The sequence below is a fragment of the Microplitis mediator genome, chromosome 9 (genome assembly GCF_029852145.1).
Source record: "Microplitis mediator isolate UGA2020A chromosome 9, iyMicMedi2.1, whole genome shotgun sequence".
NCBI lineage: Eukaryota > Metazoa > Arthropoda > Insecta > Hymenoptera > Braconidae > Microplitis > Microplitis mediator.
Window position 1 is genome coordinate 16738280 of NC_079977.1, and position 8626 is coordinate 16746905.

Genomic DNA, 8626 nt, shown 5'->3' on the forward strand with positions numbered 1-8626 from the left:
GTAAATCTATCCCGACTAGAATTTTTCATAAGGGCCTGACGAGGTCCTTATCGGGTTAACCTTATTTCAAATAAGGTCCCGATCAGGGTATCCTGACGAGGATCCTGATATGGATGCAACGCTTAAGACCCATGAGGTCCTTATCGGGATTGCCTTATCAGGACCTTACCAGGATATCCTCATCACGTCCTTATCAGGATTGCCTTATCAGGTCCTTACCAGGAGATCCTCATCAAATCCTTATCAGGATTACCTTATTATTAATTATTTTTAAAAAAATATTAAATTGCAAAAAAAAAAATAAGAGAATTTTAATTCGATCGAGAACGTTATCTATCGTATTGAGAGCATTAATTAAAGGAAGTAAACATATTTTTTATTGATGAAAAAATCCCGATAACTGCTGGGCTCGAACCTGCGTCCTTTCGATTCAAAGTCCTCGATGCTATCCACTGGGCTAACATACACAAGTGATCTTGAAAGTGTAAATATAATATTCATTATGATGTCAAAGAATAACTGATGAAAAAGTAAAAAATCTGTGCTACAATGATTGACGTGATTTTTATATAATATTCTTTTGTACTTTTTTTAATTTTTAGCCTGTAAATGAAATATTTAAAGAGATGGGATAACTTTTTTTTTAATAAGGATATCCAGATAAGATCCTGATCAGGAACTCGTCAGGTTGACCGGATGGCAAATAACTTTTTTTTTAATAAGGATATCCTGATGAGGTCCTGACAAGGAACTTGTCAGGTTTGCCCTAGTAAGGCAAACCTTACATTAACCCGATAAGGTCCTTATGGTCCTTCAGGCAAATCAGGAAGAAATTCTAGTCGGGATACTTCGTTGCCTATCCGTCGTAACAGCTACTACGATAAAGAGATCAGTGAGTTCGACATCGGGGTCATCTACGTAACCAATATTTCCTGTATAAAAGAGCCAATTTCGACTGATCGGTACACAGAAGCTTCCAGAGTCTTAGCAAAACAATACTGGTAAGTTATAACAATTTTTATTTAACATTTTAAATTGAAGGAAATTTTTCCTCTAGAAAAGTAGGAAATACCGTGGCTTGAAGCTCCGATTTAAGGAAGTGCTTAGTATTTGTAGAAAATAAATAATTATTTAGTATATAAATAATAAATTTAAATATCGAATTTATTCTATTTCACGGTTTTAAGATTATTTTGTAAATTTTCAAAGATATTCTTTTGAAAAATTAATATTCACATAGAAATTTGAAACGGAACTTTTAGCCCCACCACGGAACTTCTTGTTACTGCACTGGGGCTACTTGTTTCGCATAAGAGCAAGTTCTTAAAAATGACTTTTTAAGTAAATATACAATCAAATTTGTAAAATGTTCGTTAAAAATTCTTTTTTACTTAACTATTTAAAAGCGAGTACTCGTTTTCAACGAAAAGTATTAAAACACAAATAATCGCCTTAATTATCGTGAAATCAACAACAAATATACAAATTTTAGATTAGTGGATTATTTAAGATAAACTCAAACGGCGTACATAAAGAGTAAACTAACTCCGAGCTGAGTATGAGGGTGTTCGAATACTACTTCCATAACTTCAATTATTATTATTACTAATTCGGATTTTATCATTTTTAATCTTAGAATAAAATATTTAAACATTCATTACTAAAAAAGTATATAAAGACTTTTTGAATTTCAAATTTTTTTTTACTTTTTGAAACACCCTAGAGTACACGGCTGAATTTTCACTGTTTATGTGCCACATTACCATACAAACGCATTTTAAAACCGTTTTGGATAGAAGTCCTCAGGATCAACCATCGGGGGATCAATTGTCCAGGGGATATTCTGTCCAGGGACCAAAACGCGCACGACCCGATTAATCGTCGTTTCAAAGATATTCGAAAAAAAAAAACCGTTTTTTATTATTTCTTTCTTTGAACGATTTTACGCATTGAGATGGTTTGTATAGCAATCGACGCGTGTTATTAAGTTCTAGAGCTGATTAGATTTTGGGATTGATACATCAAGTTCCTGAGAAATAACATGAAATTAGACAAAAATTTTTTTGTTTCTCGTATTTTTTTATTTTCTCAGAGTTTATTTAATCGAATGATCTAAAATTCTCGAAAAAGTTAATGTCTGATGAGCTCTTATGTTTGCTGCAAGAGCTATTTAAATCGGTTAATTCGTTGAAAAGTTATGAAAAGTTTACATTAATACACTCAGACACTCGGACATCGTTCTTAAAATTATCAGAATCGCTTTTTTGGACCTGCAAACGTCGACATCTGATGAAATTTCGATATTCCAAAATCGGGGTAAAAACAATAACTTCCCGATTTATTCGAAAACCGTAGATTTTCTTAGCGGAAGGTTAAAAAGCTTTCGAAAAATTTCGAAATCGAAAAAAAAAATTTGGACATTTTTTACACAAAAAAGAGTTTCGAGAATCTAAAAAGCTACTCTGCGTATTTTAGAAATAATTTCCAAGAGTATGTTTTCACGATATGGCTGGATCACAGTTGTAAGACCTTTGAATTAATATCATCTGATTAGATCTGAAATAATATTTACTCTATTAAAAAAGAAACAAAAAATTAGGTATGCGGATGTTTATGAAGATATAGTCAGATATAAACAGATCCAAATGTTTTAGAAAAAATCAGATTATTATATTGTAAATAACGTAAAATCAAGTAATGTTTTACTTACTGTCATCGTCTGACAGTAAATATTGTACTGACAGCAAACTTTATTGAAGGTATTTGTTGGTACTAGAGGAATTGGAATCAGCGAGTGTCGTAGCCCGATGAAAAAAGATTTTATACAATTGTATAAAATTATATATAAATTGGATAAAAAAATGGCCCGATCCAATTGTATACAATCGTACATAATTATATCTAATTGTATACAATCATATACAATCGTATACAAATAATATTTGTCAAATACATACATTTGTATATAATCACATAATGTTTTCGTATAGATTCTACATAATTATATAAAATTCTATATAATTATATACAATTCTATATAATTGTATACAAATATGTACATTTGTATATAATTGTATATAATTATATACAATTTTATTACAATTATGCATCACCTCTATCCAATTGTATATAATTCATATATAACTGTATACAGTTATATAAAATCTTTTTTCATCGGGTTATATGTTTAAATCTATGGTTTCCGGTTTATTGAAGATATATTTTTCCAATATATTAAAAATTACATTTTTCTCGATATATTGAAAATTATAATCTTTGTACACCTTTATTTTTTGAGAAGCTGCCCGATAGAATGGAAATAAAAATTACAAATGAAAATGCATAGTTTTTATCATGTAACATACTATGGTACGAAAAGTGTGTATAGTACCACCTGATTAAAAAAATCATACTCTTAATCATTTCACTTTAGTTGAATTTTAAGAACACAAAAAAAATAATAAATCTTCTCTTTAATTTAGTAATTTAAACTTTATTATTGGTTTTTTTCAATCAATAATTATTCATTTGTAATAAATTACTGAAAATAATTATTTCCTCAGCCATGATTATTATATATGGGATTTAATGAGTTATTTATTTAGTAATTAATAATGAATCCAGAAAACTATACAACAAGCACCTTCAATCAAGTTTGCTATTTCACGTTGACGATAAGTAAAAAGGTATTTTATTTCATGTTATTTACTAAAATCTTATTTTTTTTTAAACCATGTAGACATGTATACACATCTGTTCATATCTGACCATATCTTCATAGACATCTTGATGTCTGAATTTTTTTTTTTTTTTAAACCGTAAATATTATATCTCAGATCTCATCAGATAGAAGTAATGAAAAAGTCACATAGCTGTGATCTAGTTGTACACGGAAAGAATTTTTTGACAGAAATTACTCTGTAATTTTGAGTAATCCTGGGCCGTTGCAAAAAATTGGTATTTCTTGTTCCAAATTTAATATTGTTTGTTTAAATATTAACGTTGCTAGACCATGTTTTACTCTACTACTGAGTAATTTTTTAAAAGTCTTATATTTAATCGATTATTGTGAATATCTCATCGTAATCTATTCATTTTTACTCCATGTGATTAATTTTTACTCCCCAATATACCATTCTTTTAAACCCATTAACTTTTTGATGAAAAACTGCCTATAACTCAAATAAATTTGCTTATCTATGGAAGTAATTTTTACTCTAAACTGCAGAGTAATATTTCAGTAGTCTCTGTTAATCTTCGGTTAATATCGGCTTCAATTAAATGTCTTTTATTTTGCTCACGACTACTTACATACGTTACGCACACAAACGTAGGCTTGGAAGAAAAGAACATCTCTGTATCTCTCTATAACTTAATATTTATTTTGAAATTGAAAAAAAATTTGTATCTTTTCTTTTTCAACACAATAAGAGTAATTTTTTTTTTTATTATTTTTCAAAATATTTATTTTAAATCATTTTCTAAAGCAATTAGATGATTTTTAGATTTTTTTATGAAAATTTCAGCCTATTAATTGTAATCTTTATTGTAAGTTAATATAAATTTTATAAATTGAATCATCAACTTTTTATCATAACCTACGAGTAAAAATTGAATTATAGAGAATTTATTTAGACAGCCGCTAGGTGTAATTTTTACTCGTAATTGTGAGTAAAAATTAATCTGATTGATTTTTACTCACTGAAAGAGTAAAATTTCGTAATTCGAAAGTAAAAAGTCGCAATGACCCAAGATTACTCGATTTAGAGTAATTTTTAGAATAAATAACATAGCAATATTCATACAAAAATTCTTTCCGTGTACTTCGTCATAGCATACTTTTGGAAATCATTTCTAAAATAGTCAGAATAGCTTTTTAGTATCTCGAAACTCTTTTTTGTGGAAAAATGAGACTTTTTGAGACATGAAATTTTTTCTCACGACCAGAGTAAATAACGTGAGTCAAAACATCCATATCCTGAAGGGTTAAAAATTTTCATTTTTACAAAATGATTAACGATTTTTAGAAAATGATTATTACAAAAAAATTAACGACATTCATTTTTTTCGTATCATAGGTAATACTCATTTAAAATTTCAAGTCTGTAGGTCTTTAGGTCAAAAAACGAGAAAATATTCTTTTTTACACCTCCGCACAGCCCCATCAAAATCGATGTTTTAAAAAAAATTTATACCATCTATTTCCTTTTCTCGTAAGTAATTATCATTTCAAAGTTCAAATCTCTAGGTTTCTTGGTTAAAAATCGTAAAAATTTTTAATTCTTACGCCCCCGCAAACGCCTATAACAATCGATTTAAAAAAGAAAAAATCGGAAAATAGTTAACTTTGCGAGCCAACTCCAACACTTGCTACTCTAAAAAATCTACGGTAAAATCCACTTTAATTGTACGGTAAAGTCTATTGCAAATCTACGGTTAAGCCCGGGAAAAAATCACCATGCATGATCATGTATGATCATGCAGGATTCATGCATGATTCGTTCCTGATCGTGCATGATTCATGCATAATTCAGGCTTGATCCTGCATGACTCATTCATGGCCAGGCATGACTCATTCTTGATCAAGCATGATCATGCATGACTCATTCTAGATCAAGCTTGCGCATGCATTAAGTTTGAAATAATTGTATCCAGAGATATTATCCATCAGGAAAGGTCATGTTTGAGCATGCTCTATTATGCATGACCATGCATGGTTCATACTTGATCATGCATAACTCATTCATGGCCAGACATGATTCATTGGTGATCAAGCATGATCATGCATGGCTCATTCTAGATTAGACTTGCTCATAACTTACGTTATGAATAATTGTCTACAGAGATATTATTTATCAGGAAAGGTCATGATTGAGCATGCTCTGTCATGCATGACCATGCATGGTTCATACTTGATCATGAATAACTCATTCATGGCCAGACATGACTCATTGGTGATCAAGCATGATCATGCATGACTCATTCTAGATTAGACTTGCTCATAACTTACGTTATGAATAATTGTCTATAGAGATATTATTTATCAGGAAAGGTCATGATTGAGCATGCTCTGTTATGCATGACCATACATGGTTCATACTTGATCATGTATAACTCATTTGTGATCAAGCATGATCATGCATGATTCATTTTAGATCAGGCTTGCTAACGACTTACGTTAGAAATCATTGTATCTCGAGTTTTTTATATATAGTGGAAACCCATTTGAATATAGTGAAAACCTAAACATGCAAACCTCTCAATAAGACAATTTATAGATAAATTGAGAATAATATAGATAGCCCGAACTGGGAATCGAACCCAGACCAATTCGGTATCGCGCCGAGTGCTCTACCAGTTGAGCTATCCGGCACTATACTATATTCCATTCAATTTGATCTATAACTTATTGAGCCACACCGTCCATCGTACGGTAATACACCATTTAAATATAGTGGAAAACTAAACATATTAATGGTTAAATAAATAAAAAAAACAATTTGTATTCATAAATTTTAATTGTTTAATGCATTAAGTGAATAATATGTTAAAAACAGTTTTTAATGAAAGTTCAAAATAAAAGAACCAATGAAAATTGATAAATTACTCTCTATCATTTGTATAGTACGATTAATTATATACCTTAGTTTCTAATACTTACAGCAACATCTTTCAAATAAATAAGCTATGGGAATGCATGTGCATGCATAATAACGCGTGCTCATGTATGGGAATGCCTGATCGTATTTTTCATAAGCAGCCAATATTTAAATACGACCAAACGTGCTCGAGAGCAATCACAGATTATAAAATCATATGCCTGCTCAGGGAAGATCATGCATGATAATGTATGGTTATGCATGATAATGTATGGTCATGCATGATCATGCCTGGCCAAAATTCAGGTCTGATCATGCATGACTGGGCACGATCATGACTTCTCAGGCAGAATCATGCATGATCATGACTGCTCAGGCAAAATCATGCCTGTTCATGTCTGGCCAAAATTCAGGCCTGATCATGCATGAGATTTAAGCCTGCTCAGGCATGATCATGCATGCTGATTTTTTCCCGGGAGTTCACTGTAGTCTTACGATAAACCTACCGTAGGACTACACGTAGGAGTAAATTTTGATCGTGTCAGATATTAAATATTGTTATAAAACTAAAATAAAAAATTTACTCGAAACATTTTATATCGAATTTAATTATTTTGCGAAAAAATGTTTAATATTTTTTTTACAAATTTTATAGTACATAAAGAATGATTTATTTCAACAATGATTTCATTTTTCCAGAATCAAACAACTAAAATGTCGAAAGTAATTCTATTATTATTGTCAATTTTCTTGATAATTGGCTTTCATGCTAGTGCAGTTCAAGCAGGATGCCCCGGCAAATGGGTAAGTAAACTTTTATTGGTGACTCGTAAATAATAAAACCTCTAGATTATTATTTTTTTTTATCGCAGAAAGAATAATAAGGCAAGTTCATGCGTGATCGCGCGTAAATCCGTTGCGTGATTATGTCTTAATGACTGTCAACCATAAGCAAGCACAAACGAAATGTGTTCTGTACTTTGCTGCAATGCACGAAAATTCAAAAACTTATGAAAAATTAATCAAATTAATTTTTTTTTGTTTTAGTGTCATCCCTCGCAGGGTTACGATTGTTGCGAAGGTTTTAGGTGCTCCAGAGACCTTTTTCAAGGCACCTGTTATTCAAATTATGAGTATAATAAAAAACAGGGAGAAGTCGCGGCCCATCTGCCATAAGTAGTGAAAAGAAATGATGGTGATATATAATTCCATACAGGCAGTACAAAATTCTATTATTTCGGAGCCGATTCTCTAAGATACAAATTTCAATGCAATTTGGAAGTCAATCAATTGTAACAGTCACATCGAAAAGTTACTTTTTGTCTGTGTTTATATATATCTTATCATTTATGTCAGTTTTTGGTTTGACACAATCAATAAATAAAGACGCAAACCAATCTGCAGAGATTTATTTTTCATTAAAACTATAAATTTTTTTCAACATAATCTTGTTCCTGGTAGATTTGTATTATACATTTGAATCTGTATGTTGTCTTGAGCAAGTAGTCGATGTCAGTATTTTAGAACACTTCACTTGATTTAATGGCTTGAACTGTTTTTTTCACATAGCCGTTGTGTATTTGGCTTTAGTTTACACGGGGTTTTTCAATTTTAAGTTTTGATTTCCTGAGAAAGTTATGTAGAATATATGCCCATTTAACAGTTGGAGTTTTTGAAAAGAAGTTGATGTCGAAGGGTGAATCGAATTGAAGCATTTTTAGAGTCTTAAAGTGCGCTGGGTTAAAATCGGTTAATTCGTTTGCGAGATATCGTGGGAGAAAGAAATGCTAAAAAACGGTTTTTTCGAAAACAATGGCATGCAAAAGTATTTTCGAGCTCGAAGAGCTCGAAAATGTACTCACAACAATGTTTTCGAGCTCCTCGAGAACAGCGGGAAGTTATAGGGCCGGCCCGCAGGGTCAACCGATAGACAAATTTTTTTTAACTTCCCGCTAAGAAAATCGACGATTTTCGAAAAATTGGGAAGTTATTGTTCTCACCACGATTTGCGAAAATCGAAATTTCAT

At 31.0% G+C, this 8626-nt stretch overlaps 1 long non-coding RNA gene across 1 annotated transcript; it reads left to right on the plus strand.

Annotated features, from left to right (window-relative positions):
* Positions 1–952: 952 nt before the first annotated feature.
* LOC130674344 (uncharacterized) lies at positions 953–8018 on the plus strand. Its single transcript, XR_008991027.1, has 3 exons — positions 953–1001; positions 7299–7403; positions 7647–8018. It is a non-coding gene; the product is annotated as an uncharacterized LOC130674344 (long non-coding RNA).
* Positions 8019–8626: the final 608 nt, after the last annotated feature.